Here is a 19,121-nt window from a genome sequence, read left to right as displayed (position 1 = left end):
GAAGGAAATGGCAACCCACTCCAGTATTCTTGCCTGGAGAATCCCAGGGACAGAGGAGCCTGTTGGCTGCCGTCTATGGGGTCGCACAGAGTTGGACACCACTGACGTGACTTAGCAGCAGTAGGGTCCCCTGGTGGCTCAGATGGTAAAGACTCTCCGGCAATGCAGGATCCCTGGAGAAGATCCCCCGGAGAAGGAGATGGCAACCCACTCCAGTAATCTTGCCTGTAGAATTCCATGGACAGAGGAGCCTAGCAGGCTGCAGTCCATGGGGTTGCAAAGAGTCAAGCATGACTGAGCAACTATCACTCACTCAGTGGGCAACAGACTGATTTACTTATGACAGATACAGCATATGTGTACTTAAAAAATTTTTTTTGCCATAGACTTTATTAAACTAAGTTCATAAACCTCTCTGTGATGATTATCAGGTCCCTGTGGACTCTTCATTAGAAATAGATTTTTTTGTACATGTGCAAGGAAAAAAATGAGATTGTCCTTGTGAATTATCTGTTACAGCCACAGATTTCTATGCATGTGTTCGGGATAAATGTTTCTCTGTAATGAGCATAAGAGGAAGAAAGTAAGGGAGGAGATAATCCTTGTGGATTAGCTAATGCAGATACAGATTTCTGTGTATACGACAGTACCGACCTCCTAATTCAGACCTAACCCTTTCCATTTTTTTCCCTACAATTCTTTGTCTGTGTATGAATCTCTGAGTCTCCTTTTGTGTTGTAAATTACTTCCACTGTATCTCTGTCTCTTTGCGTGTGTGTGTGTGTTTACTTTGCCTAGAAGGGACATCACCTGCTATTTTCTTCCTCTGTTGCTGAATCCACTTACTCTATGATCCTCCAAGGTCCATCCTTGTGACCAGTGGCATAGTTTCATAATTTCAGTGGCAATTTTTTTATATCTGAGTGATAGCCCATTGTATATATGTACCACATTTCTTTAATATTTAATCTGTCGATGATGTTTTATTGAGTCTATCTTGGCTATTGGAAGTAGCACTGCATGAACATAGGGGTGCATTTGTCTTTTTGAACGATTCTCTCAGGATTTAGGTTCACATGTGGGAAATCAATATTCTAGGCTTAGTTTTCTGGAAAGTTGTTTTTTTTTTTTTTTTTTTTTTTTTTTTTCTGACACGGGGAAGCTGTCCTTTCTAGTGGCTATTGCCAGTGTCCACTCCCACTGACCATGCAGGGAGGTTCCCTCTTCTCCCAGCTCTCTCCCACATTTATTATTTGTCCACTTGTGAGGATGGCCATTCTGACAGGTGGGATTTGATTTCCTGTTGTCGTTTTGATCGGCATTCCTCCTGTAATATTTGAGAATGTGGAGCGCTTGTCCTGCGGCCATCTGAGTCTTTGGTTTTTTATTTTTCTTTTCATAAAGGGTGTGAGGAAATTTTACCTGTTGCAAGCTGCTTCTCGAAAGGCAGTTATGTTCAGAATTTATTTCTGCAGTACCCACCCCAGGACCTTTCCAGAGGGCAGCAGTCATTAACACAGGTGCCAGTAAACACCGGTGGGCAAGTTGTAGTTACATGAAATGTCCAGGTGGTGGCAGCACTTCTTCATGCCCAACTCTGTTCCTGCAACCTGCAACCAGAGCCTTAGGGAAGGTCAGTTCCTGGGCCATAAACTTGAGCGGAATGTGACTGAGCAAACCCCCAAGGCCTTGAGTCTCACTGCTTCTTCCCCCTAAAGCTTCACCCCTCCCCTCCAGGCTCATGCCTACCTGCGGCACCGCTCCCTGCTGGGGTGCCTAGGAGGCTGCACTCTCAGGAAGCAGGCTTCAACTGGGGACCCCAGCGCCAGGGCCCTGGACACTTGGTGACTTTACTCTTGCCCTCAAGGCCAGAGGGTCAGGCCACCATCAATGGGTTGCACTAGGGATTCTGGTCTTAGCCAGAGAAAACCAGAGACAGTACAGGATTGAAACAGATCTCAGTGAAGAGCATCCTGCCTGGCTGTCTAGACCCCACACTAGCCCAGCCCTGGAATTCAAGCCTAATCATATTCCTAGGATCAAATAGCATCCTGAGTCCAGCAGGTGGGAGGGAATAAACTAGACATTACTCTTCTCTCCTTTTCTTTAATCTCATGCCAACGCTGCAGAAGTCTAGTCAATTTGCAATTTTGTGCTTGTCTTCAGTGGGTTGCTGGCCGGAAGCTTGGCCTCTCTTGCCCTGAAGCTAAATGAAAAATATGGAGAGAGTTTGGAGGAAATAGAAAGGTGGCTTTAATTCTCAGTCGGCAGAGAGCAGAAGACAGTAGTCTCATGTCTCAAGAACTGTGCCTCTGCTCCATGAGGAGTCTAGGGGCTTATATAAGATGAGGGACAAAGGTGACAGGATCTTGATTTCTTCCTCGTGCACTGTTTTGTTGACTAAAAATTATAGTCACAACCTGAAAGTAGAGACTTATTTTATTTGGTGCAAATGTTTAGGACCCCAAGCTCTGGAGACAGCATTGCAGTAGTTCTGAGAAAACTGCTCCAAGGAGGCAGAAGCTAAGTTAGGCTATGTACAAGTTTGCCACAAAGAGAACATGCAGTCTGAGTATCAAAGATCAGGTATCAGGTTATGTAATTTAGCATTCTATGTATGGGAAGATGCAAGCCTCTGGGCTCACTGAATTCATTCCTTTCACATGCACCTCAGCCATCTGGGGCCAATCCTGTTTCCTTGTTCACTTAGCTTCTTGCATTCCCCTAGCTCCTCAGCAATCACCATGGGAGGGGGTGGCAACACTCCCTGGATCACAGTTTGGGGAGCCCTCATTCACATTTGGAGACCAGAAATCGCTGATGGTAGTGATGTTTCTTGTTTATTAATATGGCAGGATGTTTTCATTTAATGGTTTCAAAGACCATCACAGGCTGGCGTCAGTAACTCAGTAATTGTGTCTGGCCCTGTGGCCTTCTTTCTGATCTATAACTACAAGGGGAAGTATGTTGTAAGCAGAGAGGAGATGTACTCAACATAGAGTCAAAAGAAAAAGTGTGAATTGTAGCTCCTGCAGAGTTAGGGAGGAGAAAAGCAAACTTAGTTACAGACCTGCAGAGTCAGGAGCAGTTAAAGTAAAAAAAACATCTAGGAATGTTCAGGCCTGCTCACTGTTCTCTTTATCGTCTTTGTTCTCAGGAAAGGGAAAGAGAAAAACCTATTCCTCTTTTTCTGCTTTCATCACAATGTGTACAATGGACTGATTCGGTTATGACATAATCATACAGCATATTTGTACTTTTTATTGATTCTTTTGCCATAGAGGTTATTGAACAAGGTGGAGTAAAATTCTCTGTGGTGAACATCAGGTTCCTGTGGAGTAACTATCAGAGATACAAATTTTTTTGTATGTGCAAGGAATGAAGGAAGGAGATAGTCCTTGTGGATTATCTATTATGGTGACGGGTATTTATATGTGAGAGATAAGTATTTGTGTATATAAATGGAAAAAGCAAAAAGGAAGGAAGGCAGGCAGCAGATAATCCTTGTGGATTAGCTAATACAGATACAGATTTCTGTGGATATGTTAGGGATACAGATTTCAGTGTATAGATGGAAAGAAGGAAGGAGACAATCCTAGTGGATTATCTATCACAGATACAGATTTCTGTGCATACATTAGTACCAACCTCCTAATTTACCTCTAGCCCTTTCCTTTTTTTTTTCTGGATTCTTTTTTTTTGTGTGTTTGAAGCTCTGAGTCTCCTTTGGTGTTGTAAATTTCTTCTAGTGTATCTCTTTGTTTAACTTTCCCTAGAAGGGACATCATCGGCTGTTTTCTTCCTCTGTTGCTGACTCCACTTAGTGTTTGATCCTCCAGGGTTCAACCTTGTGGTGACCAGTGGCATAATCTCATCATTTCAGTGGCAGTTTTCATGACTGAGTAATGGCCGGCTGAATATACGCAGCACATTTCTTTAAGGTTTGACCTAACTGTTGTCAGTAGTGGTATGATGAAGGTGGGGGTGCACGTGCCTGTTTGAATGATGGTTTTCTCAGGACATTGACCAGGTGTGGGAATGTCAGATCCTAGGGTTAGCTGTCTCAAGGGGCTGTCTCTACCCCACCCTAGTCCTCATTCCTTCCTTATTTATTATCTATTTACCTTTTCCCCCAGGTTTGTGTTTTGATTCTTACCAAATTCTAATGGAGCTGTTTGGTATAATTTGAGTATACATCCTTTATCTGATATGTGTTTTGGAAATAGTCTCTTTCAGTTTGTGGTTCATTATTTGATTTTCTGAATAAGATGTTTCATAGAGTGAAAGTTTTTAATTTTACAAATAATTTTATAAGTTTTATTTTTCTGAGGAAGTTTTTAATTTTCTGGGGAAGTTTTTAGTCATATGAAAGTGAGTAATTGTATGGAAGTGAGTAATATGAAAACTAAGTTGTGAAGTAATTGGCCTCCAACTAATAAAATAAAATTTAAAAAAAATTTTAAAAAAAGAAAGAAAACTAAGATCATGACATCTGGTCCCATCACTTCATGGGAAATACTTGGGGAAACAATGGAAACAGTGAGAGACTTTATTTGGGGGGATTCCAAAATCACTGCAGATGGTGACTGCAGTCATGAAATTAAAAGACGCTTGCTTCTTGGAAGTAATGCTATGATCAACCTAGAGAGCATATTAAAAAGCAGAGACCTTATTTTGCCAACGAAGGTATGTCTAGTCAAAGCTACGGTTTTTTCAGTAGTCAGGTATGGATGGATATGACAGTTGGACTATGAAGAAAGCTGAGCGCCAAAGAATTGATGCTTTTGAACTGTGAGGTTGGAGAAGACTCTTGAGAGTCCCTTGGACTTCAAGGAGATCCAGCCAGTCCATCCTAAAGGAAATCAGTCCTGAATATTCATTGGAAGGACTGATGGTGAAGTTGAAGCTCCAATACTTTGGCCACCTGATGTGAAGAACTGACTCATTTGAAAAGACCCTGATGCTGGCAAAGACTGAAGGCAGGAGGAGAAGAGAACGACAGAGGATGAGATAGTTGAATGGCATCACCGACTCAATGCACAGGAGTTTGAGTAAGCTCTGGGAGTTGGTGATAAACAGAGAAGTCTGATGTGCTACAGTCTGTGGGGTCATGATGAGTCAGACATGACTGAGTGACTGAACTGAACTGAGTAATATGAATGTTATTAATTGTATGAAAGGTATTAATTTTATGAAAGGTATTCAATTGATGCCAGTTATTCAGTTTATGAAAGTTATTTTTATGGAAATTTTAATTTTATGGAATATCTACTACATATATATATATATATATATATATATATATATACCAAGAGATACCAATATCTATCTACCCAGAGATGTTAAAATCTACACAGAGATATAAAAATTACATCATGATAAAAATATCTATGTACATATCTGTTTATATTCTTTAGGTGTGTTTTTCAGTCCTTACCAAATGTAAATGGGATTGTTTGGTCTAATTTGAGTACAGATCCTTTATTTGATATGTGTTTTGGAAATGATTTCTTCCAGTCTGTGGTTCATCTTTTGGTTTTCTGAATAAGGTATCTCATGGAGTAGAAATTTTTAATTTTATAAATAATTTTATAATTTTAATATTATGAGAAAGTTTTTAATTTGATGAAGTAGTTTTTAATTTCATGAAGTTTTAAATTTTCAGAAACTTCTTCATTTTATGAAAGTTTTTCATTTTATGAACCTTTTTAATACTTTTGCTGTTGTTCAGTTGCTAAGTTGTGCCCGACTCTTTGCGACCCCGTGGACTGCAGCACTCCAGGCTTCCCTGTCCATCACCAACTCCTAGATCTTGCTCAAACTCATGTCCATTGAGTCAGTGATGCCATCCAACCATCTCATCCTCTGTCATCCCCTTCTCCTCCTGCCCTCAATCTTTCCCAGCATCAGGGTCTTTTAAATGAGTCAGTTCTTCGCATCAGGTGGCCAAAGTATTAGAGTTTCAGCTTCAGTCCTTCCAATGAATACTCAGGGTTGATTTCCTTTAGGATTGACTGGTTTGATCTCCATGTTGTCCAAGGAACTCTCAAGAATCTTCTCTAGCACCACAGTTCAAAAGCATCAGTTCTGCAGTGCTCAGCCTTCTTTATGGTCCAACTTTCATATCCATACATGACTACTGGAAAAACCATAGCTCTGACTAGATGGACTTTTGTCGGCAAAGTAATGTCTCTGCTTTTTAATATGCTGTCTAGGTTGGTCATAGCTTTTCTTCCAAGGAGCAAGCGTCTTTTAACTTCATGGTTGCAGTCACCATATGATCCAGCAATCTCACTCCTAGCCATACATCGAGACAAAGCTATAATTTGAAAAGATACATGCAATATTCTAAAAGAATGTGTGTATACCAGCTGCATATCTGACAGTTAACCTTTACTCTCACATCTGAGAGATCAAATTTGTCCTCACATACTGCCTGCTATATGTAGACCCTTGGTTCATACTCTATGTAGTCACATACTGTCATAATTAAATCCTATTTTAATTTTAGCTTTATTTTAGGATGTGCTTTCCATCTAACAGCATAGGAGCATTCCCTCTTCTCCAGGCCCTGTTTCCTTGGTATGACATTTCAACCTTCATAAATGTTACCTATTGATATGAATATCAATTTCATTCTAGTTCACTTTGAACAGAGAAGCAAAAAATCAGGGGGCCTATGTTTTCTGTTTTCTTCATGGAGAAAAATGAAACTGTTAGAAGAAAAAGTACCTGCAGCTCATGTGCTCCTTGAATCACTAACTGTTGGCAGGAACTTTCTTTTAAGTGTGACCCTTCATTCATAATGTAACAAATAACAGAATTAGATGAAAGTAGTTTGACATGGTGTCTTGCTTCTAACTAGAAAATCTGAAACAATGGAAACTGCAAAGATGAGGTTGCCAAACTTTTAAGAATATTTTAGGTTTGCAAGTAATAAGTAGTATGCTTGAAATTTCAACAATATATTTTTATACTGATAAAGAAAATATTTTCGAGAAGACTTCCAGTGTGGTCACCTCCTGCTGGAAGCCTGGGATGCTGGAATCTGGCCACTTCCTGTCTGTCTTTACAGGACACGACTGCACTCTGAGAAGTTCCTGGATCTCCCAGATCCTGACCATCATGTGACCAGAGAAATTGCTGACACTGTTGTTTTGCCTGTTGAAATGTGTAATGACACAGATCCTTTCAGTCTCCTGATGTGGGTGAAGTGTGGAGCCCAGCGATGATTTCTTCGAAAAACATACATCCTAGTTCCCACACGAGGGTGAGCCCCCATCCAGTGATGAGAGCCCCTGCATGTGTGTGACCTGTGCCTCCTGGGAGACCAAGTCTGAACCTGACCAAGTTCTGTCTACACGGTAGATTTAGACCTAAGTCCTGTCCACACTGATGCTGTTTAGATGAGACCATGTGCTTTCTGCAACGAGACCATTTAGACCTGACCTTGTACTCTGTGCACCAGGACATGGAGACCCGGGTAGAGACCTGGCCTGGCCTCTGTCCTGGAAAACTCCGTGCCTGCATCTGAATGTCGGTGCTCAGATGTCTGGGCTCTGGGGCTGAGGTGGGCTTCTCTGGGTAACCGTGCTCTTCTCTGAGTGGGGCTCCATGGCCCTCCCGGGGTCAGTGCTGTAGGGCTCCTAGTCTGTCCCCTGCCGGGTTCACCTTCCTGGGGCTCCTGGCGACCCCTCAGGTGGGCTACGTGGTAATTGTTCCAATTTTCCAGCACATTCAGGTTGAGTAGGGAGGCAGGTTCACCTGGTGAATTGGTTCCAGGGCACAGGGATCGGGCATAAAGTCAATGGGCAGCAGGTGAGGTTGCTGCTCTGGTCTCCTTCTAGCCGACTCCTCCGAAGAGAACAGAGCTGCCCCGCGTCTCTCAGCCCAGCTCTCCTGTTTTCTCAGCACCTCAGCGGGACAAGAAAGACAGAGCCTGCCAGAACCGAGGTGGTGTGCTCACCTCTAGCATGAGCTTTCAAACCAGAAAAAATCACACAGAACCAAAGTGAAAAGAGGAGGGGCCTGACTTCTCAGGGACAATTGAGGGGAGAAGAGACCAACCCTAGACTTCTTTCTGGGGTCCCCAGAGGTCCCAGAGACCTGGCTTGTTTATACATTGGGGGCTGGCTGACCACAGCCATGGTGTCCTGACTGAGGGGACGTGTGACCCCAGGCGGGGCTCTGGGCACTGTGTGAGTCTCACCCCGTCTGCACAGGTCAGGATCATGTGTGCGGGGAGGCCACACACACAGCTAAGAAAACGGGACAAATACATGAGCGCGTCACTTCTGTTTAGGAATTAATGCTTCACAGTATTCACTTTATACAGACCTGGGCCTGTTTGCCTCTTTACCCCTGCAAGGTTCACCCTCCCTGGGGCTCCTGGAGGTTCCTCAGGTGTCTACCTGGTAATTACTCCAATTCACCAGCACAAACATGGCGGGAAGGGAGGCAGATTCACCTGTGAACTGATTGCAGGGCACGCGGATCAGGTGAAAAGCCAAAGGGCAGCAGGTGAGGTTGCTGCTGTGATCTCCTTCCAGTCGACCATCCCTCCTCAGCAGAGACCAGACCTGCCCCTCATCTCCCAGTCCTGTGTCTGGTGTGTTTTCTCAACACCTCAGTGGAACAAGAAAGGACCGAGCCTGCCAGAACCAAGGTAGTGTGTTCAACATTATTATGACAGCTGTAGAAACAGTTAATATCATACAGAACCGAAGGGAAAACAGGAGGACTTCTCTGGGACAAGTGTGGGGAGAGGAGAACGATCCTACCTCTTTCCACCATCCCAGGAGGTTACAGGAGCCCACTCATTTCCACCTTAGGGGCCCAACCAGCAGAGACCTGGTGTCCTAACCAAGGGTCGTGGGACCCCACGTGCAGGGTCTGGGGATTGTGTGGGTCTCACCCCATCTTCATGTGTCAGGATCCTGTGTACGCAAAGACCACATATCCGCTCTTTACCTGCCGTGTGTCCTGTCCCCTCCAAGATTCTCAACATCTGAATTGCGGGTGTTGCCCTGATTAACCTGAGGTCCTTTTTCTTCATCTTGTCGCGTTCACATGAGCTCAGGCACCTTTGGGTTGCTGCTCTGTGTTCTGCTGAGTGAAAACCTTTGGAGGTGTCATATTAATATCATAGCATATCCCATATCTAATTCATAGGGGCATCACTGTCTGGTTTCCCCTACACCAAGCTCAGGTGATTTAATTGTTATTTTATATTGGAGTAGAGTTGCTTTCTGATGTTTTTGTTTGTTTTCAATGTAAATGAACTTGATTCAGTTATACATAGACATATATCTATTTTACTTTTTCCCCCTCGTATATGTTATTACAATTTTTTCAGTACAGTTTATTGTTCTATTCAGAAAACTTAATATATTATCAACTTATATATATTAGTGTGTATATTTTCATCCCAAACTCTCTTCTAACTTTCTTTTGGTAATTGGAATTTGGTTTTCTCAGGCTGTGAGTCTGTTCGGTACATTAGTTCACTGGTATGAATTTATATATTCCACCTGCACATATCACATATCTGTCTCTCTCTGACTCACCTCACATAGAATTATAATTTCTTGGTTCATCCATGCCACTGCCAATATCATTATTTCACTTTGCTTTATGGCTGAGTAGTATTCCAGTGTATAATGCACCACATAGTCTTCATGTTTCTGTCAATGGACACTTGGGCAGATTCTCTGTCTTGGCTGTTGTAAACAGTGCTGCCCTGAATATCAAGGTGCACATGTCATTTTGAATGATTTTTTTCTGAACCTAAGTCCAGGGATGAGATTACAGGATCATATGATACCTCTATGTTTAGTGTTTCAAGGAAACTCTGTGCTGCTTTTCACAGTACCTTCACCATTTACATTCCCACTGAGATAGTAGGAGGATTCCTTTTTCCATAAGTTCTCTATTTATTTATTCTTTGTAGATCTTTTCAATGATGGTCATTGTGACTAGTGTAAGGTGATACCTTATTGAAGTTTTGGTTGGCATTGATTTAATAATTATTGATGAGTATCTTTCCATGTGCTTTTATTATTTTACACATTGTGAGTACAGTTTACCTCTTGAAACTGGCTTCTAGAAACTTGACTCTGTTTGGAATTCTTTTGCGATGACTTAGCGCAGGACATTTCCTGAGGGCGGGTGTCATTTAAAGCCCTGTGGGACTTTCAAGGGCCCTGCACCACCTGTTTTGTGGCTTCCCTGTTGGGTCAGTGGTAAGGGATCCGCCTACAATGCAGGACACTTGCAGGAGACATGGATTTGATCCTTGGGTAGGGAAGATCATCTGGAGAAGGAAATGGCAACCGACTCCAGTATTCTTGCCTGGAAAATCCCATGAACAGAGGAGCCTGGCAGGCTACAGTCCATGGAGTTGTAGAGTTGGACACAATTGAGTGACTAAACAACATCACCTGTTTTAATGTGTATATATTGATCAGAACCAGCTAATTACTCCCTGCCCCCAACCACATTTCTTTTTTGGTAAACATCAATTCCTTAGTCTGTGAACCTGTTTCTCTTTTGTAATGAAGTTCATTTGTATCCATTTCTAGATTCTGGCAGAAGTGATATCCTATGATACCTGTCTTTCCCTGTCTCACTTCACTTCGTATGATCACCTCTGGTTTTTCCCTGTAACTGGAAATGTCATTGTTTCATCCTTTATTTCTGAGTTATATTGCACTGTGTACATGTACCCCATCTTCTGTGTCCATTCATCTGTCTATGTACACTTCAGTTGCTTCTGTTTCTTTGCTACTGTACCTAGTGCTGCCATGATCCTTGGGATGCAGGTGTCTCTTTAAATTTTGGTTTGCTTTGGATCTACACCTAGGTATGGTATTGCTGGATCACTTGGTATTTCTATGCTTAGTTTTCTAAGAACCATAATGCTCTCCCTAGTGGGTGTACTAATTTACATTCCCACCAACAGTGTAGGAGGGTTTCCTTCTCTCCACAGCCTCTGCAGAATTTACTGTTGTAGGATTTTTGATATGGCCGTTTTGATCAATGTGAGATGATACCTCATTGTATATTTGATTTGCTTTTCTCTAAGAAGTCCTGAGGCTGAGCATCTTTTTATGTGCTTTATAGCCATCTCTACATCTTCTTTGGAGAAATGTGCATTTAGACCTTTGGTTGATTTTTATTGGATTGTTTGTTTTTTGATATTGCACTGTACAAGTTGTTTGTATGTGTTGAAGATAAATTCCTTGTGGGCATCTTTGTTTGCAAGAATTTTTTCCATTCTGAGGATTGTCTTTTTTCTTTCACTTGTGATTTCCTTTGCTGTGCAAATGCTTTTTAACTTTATTAGGTCCCATTTGTTTGTTTTTGTTTTATTTTTCATGATTCTGAGAGATGGATCACAAATGCTGCATTTTATGTCAAAGTGTGTTCTGATTTTTTTCTTCAAAAGTTTCTCATTATCTGTCCTTTTATTTAGACCTTTAGTCTATTTGCAGTTATTTTTGTGTGTGGTGTCAGGGAGCAGTCTAATTTCATTCTCATTTTCATGCTAAGGAACCTGCCCCGTGTCCTCCACAGTGGCTGCTCCCAATTTCCATTCCCAGCATCAGTGTGGGAGGGTTCCCTGTGCTCTACACTCGCTCCAGGATTTATTGTTTGTAGAATTTCTGCCTGTGGCCTATCATCAGTGTGAGGTGATACCTTATTGAAGTTTTGATTTTCATTTCTCTCATATTTAATGATATTGACATATTTTCATGTGTTTTTTTAAACAGTGTGAGTTAATCTTACTTATTCAAGTTAGCTTCTTGAATGAGTATTCAAATTTTTTTCCCTGTTTTGAATATTTTTCTGATGATCTCCCTTAGGACATTTCTTGAGGGCAGGTGGTCTTTACTCACAGCCCTGCTGGCCCTGGGAATATGAAGTGCCCATGAGCAAGGGTTTCAAAGTTGTTGTTATGGGAAATGGCCACAAGGTGGCAGCATGTCTTTATGCCCAGCTCGGGTTACTGAGGTAACCAGAGCCTTGGGGAAAGTCCTGTTCCTGGATTGTCAGAGTGGATCGTGCCAAAAGAAGCACTTAAGACTTGTCTCCCGTTCTTCCTTCCTTACCCCTGTCCCCTGGACACATCCCAGTTCCTGCAACACTACTCTGGGGAGGGTGCTTTCATCCATAGATGGGAGGACCCTAAGGAAGGAGGCTGGAGGTAGGATCCCCAGCACCAGGAGAAAGGAGCCCACGGGGTTCTTCAAAGTTCTTCCAGCCCAGAGGCTCCACATCCTTTGGGTGCAGTAGCCGTGGTTTCACTGCAGGAGGACCCTCCTGGATCTGGAGGTTGTGGGCCTGGGCAGAGGGGAGCAGGCTCACAGGTTCACGGGGCAGGGTTCATTGGCTGGCACACCCTCCCCAGCTCCATCAGCCCCATGACAGTCCATCCTTGGGAAACAAGCCTGCCCAGGCTTCAGGGACGTGACAGCAGCCCAGGTCACTATGGCTGGAATGTAATAGAGTCAGCACCTTTTGTTATTTATTCTGTTTTTATCCTGTCATTTGAACCCTCTGCTTTCATTCAAACTTTGTCCCATTTTTTTCTCGTGGTGTATGTATTTTTGATACTGAGTGGCAGGGGCTGTTTGTATGTTTTAGAGATGAAATCCTTATGTTTGTGTTCCATTTTTTATTTTCCTTGGTATTCAAGTGCTTTTAAAACTAATCAGTCCCTTTTTCTGGTTTGTAGTTTATTGTTCATTATCCTAAGATATGGCTCCACAAAGAATTTGCTATACTATATGTCAAATCAAGTCCTGTTTCTATTTTTCTCAAGAATTTAATAGTATCCATCCTTACATTTGATATACTTCAGTTCAGTCGCTCAGTCATGTCCAACTCTTTCTGACCCTATGAACCTCAGCACGCCAGGCCTCCCTGTCCATCACCATCCCTCAGAGTTTACCCAAACTCATGTCCATTGAGTCAGTGATGCCATCCAACCATCTCATCCTCTGTCGTCCCCTTCTTCTTCTGCCCTCAATCTTTCCCAGCATCAAGGTCTTTTCAAATGAGGCAGTTCTTCACATCAGGTGGCCAAAGTATTGGAGTTTCAGCTTCAACATCAGTCCTTCCAATGAACATCCAGGACTGATCTCCTTTAGGATGGACTGGTTGGATCTCCTTGCAGTCCAAGGGACTCTCAAGAGTCTTCTCCAACACCACAGTTCAAAAGCATCAATTCTTTGGCACTCAGCTTTCTTTATAGTCCAACTCTCACATCCATACATGACCACTGGAAAACCATAGCCTTGACTACACGGACTTTGTTAACAAAGTAATGTCTCTGCTTTTTAATATGCTGTCTTGGTTGGTCATAACTTTCCTTCCAAGTAGTAAGCGTCTTTTAATTTCATGACCGCAGTCACCATCTGCAGTGACTTTAGAGGCCAAAAAAATAAAGTCAGCCACTGTTTCCACTGTTTCCCCATTATTTGCTAGGAAGTGATGTGACCAGATGCCATGATCTTAGTTTTCTGAATGTGGAGTTTTAAGCCAGCTTTTTCACTCTCCTCTTTCATTTTCATCAAAAGCTCTTTAGTTCCTCTTCACTTTCTGCCATGAGGGTGGTGTCATCCGCATCTCTGAGGTTACTGATATTTCTCCTGGCAGTCTTAGTTCCAGCTTGTGCTTCATCCAGGCCAGTGTTTCTCATTATATACTCTGCATATAAGTTAAATAAGCAGGGTAACAATATACAGCCTTGACAAACTCCTTTTCCTATTTGGAATCAGTCTGTTGTTTCATGTCCAGTTCTAACTGTTGCTTCCTGACCTGCATACAGATTTCTCAAGAGGTAGGTCAGGTGGTCTGGTATTCACATCTCTTGAAGAATTTTCCACAGTTTGTTGTGATCCACACAGTCAAAGGCTTTGGCGTAGTCAATAAGGCAGAAATAAATGTTTTTCTGGAACTCTCTTGCTTTTTCATTGATCCAGCAGATGTTGGCAATTTGATCTCTGGTTCCTCTGCCTTTTCTAAAACCAGCTTGAACATCTGGAAGTTCACGGTTCATGTATTGCTGAAGCCTGGCTTGGAGAATTTTGAGCATTACTTTACTAGCGTGTGAGATGAGTGCAATTGTGTGGTAGTTTGAGCATTCTTTGTCATTACCTTTCTTTGGGATTGGAATGAAAACGGACCTTTTCCAGTCCTGTGGCCACTGCTGAGTTTTCCAAATTTGCTGGCATAGTGAGTGCAGCATTTTCACACCATCATCTTTCAGGATTTGAAATAGCTCAACTGAAATTCTATCACCTCCACTAGCTGTTCATGGTGATGCTTCCTAAGGCCCACTTGACTTCACATTCCAGGATGTCTGGCTCTAGGTGAGTGATCACACCATCATGATTAGCTGGGTTGTGAAGATCTTTTTTGTACAGTTCTTCTGTGAATTCTTGCCACCTCTTCTTAATATCTTCTGTTTCTGTTAGGGCCATACCATTTCTGTCCTTTATTGAGCCCATTTTTGCATGAAATGTTCCCTTGGTATCTCTAATTTTCTTGAAGAGATCTCTAGTCTTTTCCATTCTATTATTTTCCTCTATTTCTTTGCACTGATCACTGAGGAAGGCTTTCTAATCTCTCCTTGCTATTCTTTGGAACTCTGCATTCAAATGGGTATATCTTTCCTTTTCTCCTTTGCTTTTCGCTTCTCTTCTTTTCTCAGCTATTTGTAAGGCTTCCTCAGACAGCCATTTTGCTTTTTTTCATTTCTTTTTCTTGGGGATGGTCTTGATCCCTGTCTCCTATACAATGTCACGAACCTCCATCCATAGTTCATCAGGCTTTCTGTCTATCAGATCTAGTCCCTTAAATCTATTTCTCACTTCCACTGTATAATCATAAGGGATTTGATCTAGGTCATACCTGAATGGTCTAGTGGTTTTCCCCACTTTCTTCAATTTAAGTCCGAATTTGGCAATAAGGAGTTCATGATCTGAGTCACAGTCAGCTCCCAGGCTTGTTTTTGCTGACTGTATAGAGCTTCTCCATTTTTGACTGCAAAGAATATAATCAATCTGATTTCAGTATTGACCATCTGGTGATGTCCATGTGTAGAGTCTTCTCTTGTGTTGTTGGAAGATGGTGTTTGCTATGACCAATGCGTTCTCTTAGAAAAACTCTATTAGTCTTTGCCCTGCTTCATTCTGTACCCAAGGCAAATTTGCCTGTTACTCCAGGTGCTTCTTGAGTTACTACTTTTGCATTCCAGTCCCCTATAATGAAAAGGACATCTTTTTTGGGCGTTAGTTCTAAAAAGTCTTGTAGGTCTTCATAGAATCATTCAATTTCAGCTTCTTCAGCGTTACTGGTTGAGGCATGGACTTGGATTACAGTGATATTGAATGGTTTGCCTTGGAAATGAACAGAGATCATTCTGTCGTTTTTGAGACTGCATCCAAGTACTGCATTTCGGACTTTTTTGTTGACTATGATGGTTACTCCATTTCTTCTAAGGGATTTCTGCCCATAATAGTAGATATAATGGTCATCTGAGTTAAATTCACCCATTCCAGTCCATCTTAGTTCGCTGATTCCTAGAATGTCAACGTCCACTCTTGTCATCTCCTGTTTGACCACTTCCAATTTGCCTAGATTCATGGACCTAACATTCCAGGTTCCTATGCAGTATTGCTCTTTACAGCATTGGACCTTGCTTCTATCACCAGTCACATCCACAACTGGGTGTTTATATACTTAGATATACTATTTGGAATTTATTTTTGAATATGGTGTCAGGGAGTATTCTAACCTTATTCTCATTTTCATAGCTGAAGAAACCTTCAGAGGTGTCCTTCATAGTGGCTGTTACTAATTTACATCCCAAGCATCAGTGGAGAAGGGTTCCCTTTGTCTCCACACCCCCTCCAGCACTTGTTAATTGCAGAGTGTTTGACAAGGGCCATTCCTGCCAGAGTGGTGTGATACCTCACTGCAGCTTAGACCTGCATTTCTCTATTATTTAGCGATGTTTCCATCTTTTCATGTGATTTTTTAAAAATGCCATGAACTAGCTCTTGTAGTTGGATTCTTGAAGGCCTTCCCCATTTTGAATTCTTTTTCAATGACTACTTTTAGGACTTTTCTCAAGGGCAGGCGTTTTTTACTTACAGCCCCTGGATCCTCAAGAATATTTAATCCCCCGCATCTCAGCTCTGCATGGTGTTGTTACAGAAAATGGCCACAAGGCGGCAGCACTTCTCCATGCTACAATCTCCCTTTTTTTTTTTAATTCTGTAATTTCCTTGTAATTTTATGTCGGAATATAGTTGATTTCTTCTTTTTTTTTTTCCATTTATTTTTATTAGTTGGAGGCTAATTACTTTACAATATTATAGTGGTCTTTGTCATACATTGACATGAATCAGCCATGGATTTACATGTATTCCCCATCCCGATCCCCCCTCCTACCTCCCTCTCCACCCGATTCCTCTGGATCTTCCCTGTGCACCAGGCCCGAGCACTTGTCTCATGCCTCCAGCCTGGGCTGGTGATCTGTTTCACCCTAGATAATATACATGTTTCGATGCTGTTCTCTCGAAACATCCCACCCTCGCCTTCTCCCACACAGTCCAAAAGTCTGTTCTGTACATCTGTGTCTCCCTGTTTTGCATATAGGGTTATCGTTACCATCTTTCTAAACTCCATATATATGCATTAGTATACTGTATTGGTCTTTATCTTTCTGGCTTACTTCACTCTATATGATGGGCTCCAGTTTCATCCATCTCATTAGAAATGATTCAAATGAATTCTTTTTAATGGCTGAGTAATATTCCATGGTGTATATGTACCACAGTTTTCTTATCCATTCATCTGCTGATGGGCATCTAGGTTGCTTCCATGTCCTGGCTATTATAAACAGTGCTGTGATGAACACTGGGGTGCACATGTCTCTTTCAGATCTGGTTTCCTCGGTGTGTATACCCAGGAGTGGGATTGCTGGGTCATATGTCAGTTCTAGTTCCAGTTTTTTAAGAAATCTCCACACTGTTCTCCATAGCAGCTGTTAGTTTGCATTCCCACCAACAGTGTAAGAGGGTTCCCTTTTCTCCACACCCTCTCCAGCATCTATTGCTTGTAGATTTTTGGATAGCAGCCTTCCTGACTGGCATGTAATGGTACCTCATTGTGGTTTTGATTTGCATTACTCTGATAATGAGTGATGTTGAGCATCTTCTCATGTGTTTGTTAGCCATTTGTATGTCTTCTTTGGAGAAATGTCTGTTTAGTTCTTTGGCCCATTTTTTTATTGAGTCACTTATTTTTCTGGAATTGAGCTGCAGGAGTTGCTTGTATATTTTTGAGATTAATCCTTTGTCTGTTGCCTTGTTTGCTATTATTTTCTCCCAATCTGAGGGCTGTCTTTTCACCTTGCTTATAGTTTCCTTTGTTGTGCAAAAGCTTTTAAGTTTCATTAGGTCCCATTTGTTTATTTTTGCTTTTATTTCCAATATTCTGGGAGGTGGGTCATAGAGGATCCTGCTGTGATATATGTCGGAGAGTGTTTTGCCTATATTCTTCTCTAGGAGGTTTATAGTTTCTGTTCTTACATTTAGATCTTTAATCCATTTTGAGTTTATTTTTGTGTATGGTGTTAGAAAGTGTTCTAGTTTCATTCTTTTAAAAAATATGGAACACTTCACACTGAAATGTTATAAAGTGATTGGCCTCCAACTAATAAAATAATATTAAAAAAAAATAAATAAAAATAAAAAATATGGAACACTTCACGAATTTGCGTGTTATCCTTGCGCAGGAGCCATGCTAATCTTCTCTGTATCATTCCAATTTTAGAGTATGTGCTGCCGAAGCGAGCACTATAGTTGATTTCTGATGTCTGTTTCAGGTGTACATGAACTCGATTCAGTTATGAATAGCTGCTTATCTGTTCTCTTTCAGGTCCTTTTCCCGTTTAGGTCATTACAATGTGTTCATAAACTTCCCTCTGCTTTTCAGTAGCTTCTTCTGGATCATCTGTCTGACACATTAATGTGTGTATGTTAACTCCAAGGTCTTAATTTCTCCTGCCTGTATCTGGATGTTAGGGCCTCTGCAGAGGGGAAGAATACTCCGGGTCCATTTTGGAGGTACACTGCCTGCCACATGCTCCCAGCTCCCTTGGTCCCAGGACTCTCCAGCCTTGGGACGCAAGCCACTCTGGCTCCAGGGATGTGACACCAGCCCAGGTCACTATTGCCTGGAGGGAATAGTTAGCATTTTTTCCCATTTTTTCTGTTTTTAATCTATTATTTGAACTAGAGTATAAAGGTGAATCAAAATCTTGTTGGTTTTTTTTGTTTGTTTGTTTGTTTTTCCTTTTCAATGTCCTGCAACTGGTTCACTTCCACATAGATGTATACATGTTTTGGGGGGGTTCTTTTTCTATATAGGTGCTTACATAGTGTGATGTAAGATTCCTTGTGTTACACAGTGGGTCCTGGAGTCTTACGTTAGAAATGGTTATGTGCATATGTCAGTCTGAAGCAGCTCATTTCTCCCTGCCCCACATCTTACTTTCTTGGTGACTGGAAGTTTCCCTTCTAAGTCTTTGAGGCTGTGTCTCTTTTTGAAAGATGTTCATTTGTATCCATTTTCAGATTACACCTAGAAGTGATATCATGTGATACTGGTATCTCCCTGTCTTCTTTACTTCTCTTGGAATGACCATGTCTGCTTCCTTTTCTGTGGCTGGACTTGCATTATATCCTACTTTGTGTGGTTGGGGTATGTTGCATTGTGTACACGTACCCCACCTCCTGGCTCCATTCATGTGTGCTTCTATAATTAGCCTGCTTCCCTGTCTTGGCTGTTAGCTTTGACTGCAAAGACCTTTGTCAGCAAAGTGATGTCTCTGCTTTTTAAAACGCTGTCTGGGTTGGTCATAGCTTTCCTCACAAGGAGAAATTGTAGTCCGCCAGGCTCCTCTGTCCAGTGTATTCTCCAGGCAAAATTACTGGAGTGGGTAGACATTCCCTTCTCCAGGAGAATTTCCTGACCCAGAGATCAAACCCAGGTCTATATTTCTGTATTTCATGTATGAACATATAGGTGCATATTTCATGTATGAA

General features: G+C 41.9%; 1 non-coding gene across 1 annotated transcript; it reads right to left on the bottom strand.

The window, feature by feature from the left end:
- Window positions 1-17,764: 17,764 nt before the first annotated feature.
- On the bottom strand, window positions 17,765-17,871 carry LOC136147738 (U6 spliceosomal RNA). The gene has a single exon (XR_010659384.1). It is a non-coding gene; the product is annotated as a U6 spliceosomal RNA (small nuclear RNA).
- Window positions 17,872-19,121: the final 1,250 nt, after the last annotated feature.

The sequence above is a fragment of the Muntiacus reevesi genome, chromosome 15 (genome assembly GCF_963930625.1).
Source record: "Muntiacus reevesi chromosome 15, mMunRee1.1, whole genome shotgun sequence".
In the NCBI taxonomy this organism is placed as follows: domain Eukaryota; kingdom Metazoa; phylum Chordata; class Mammalia; order Artiodactyla; family Cervidae; genus Muntiacus; species Muntiacus reevesi.
The sequence above is the reverse complement of the archived record's forward strand: the minus strand, read 5'-3'. Positions and strand labels throughout refer to the sequence as shown.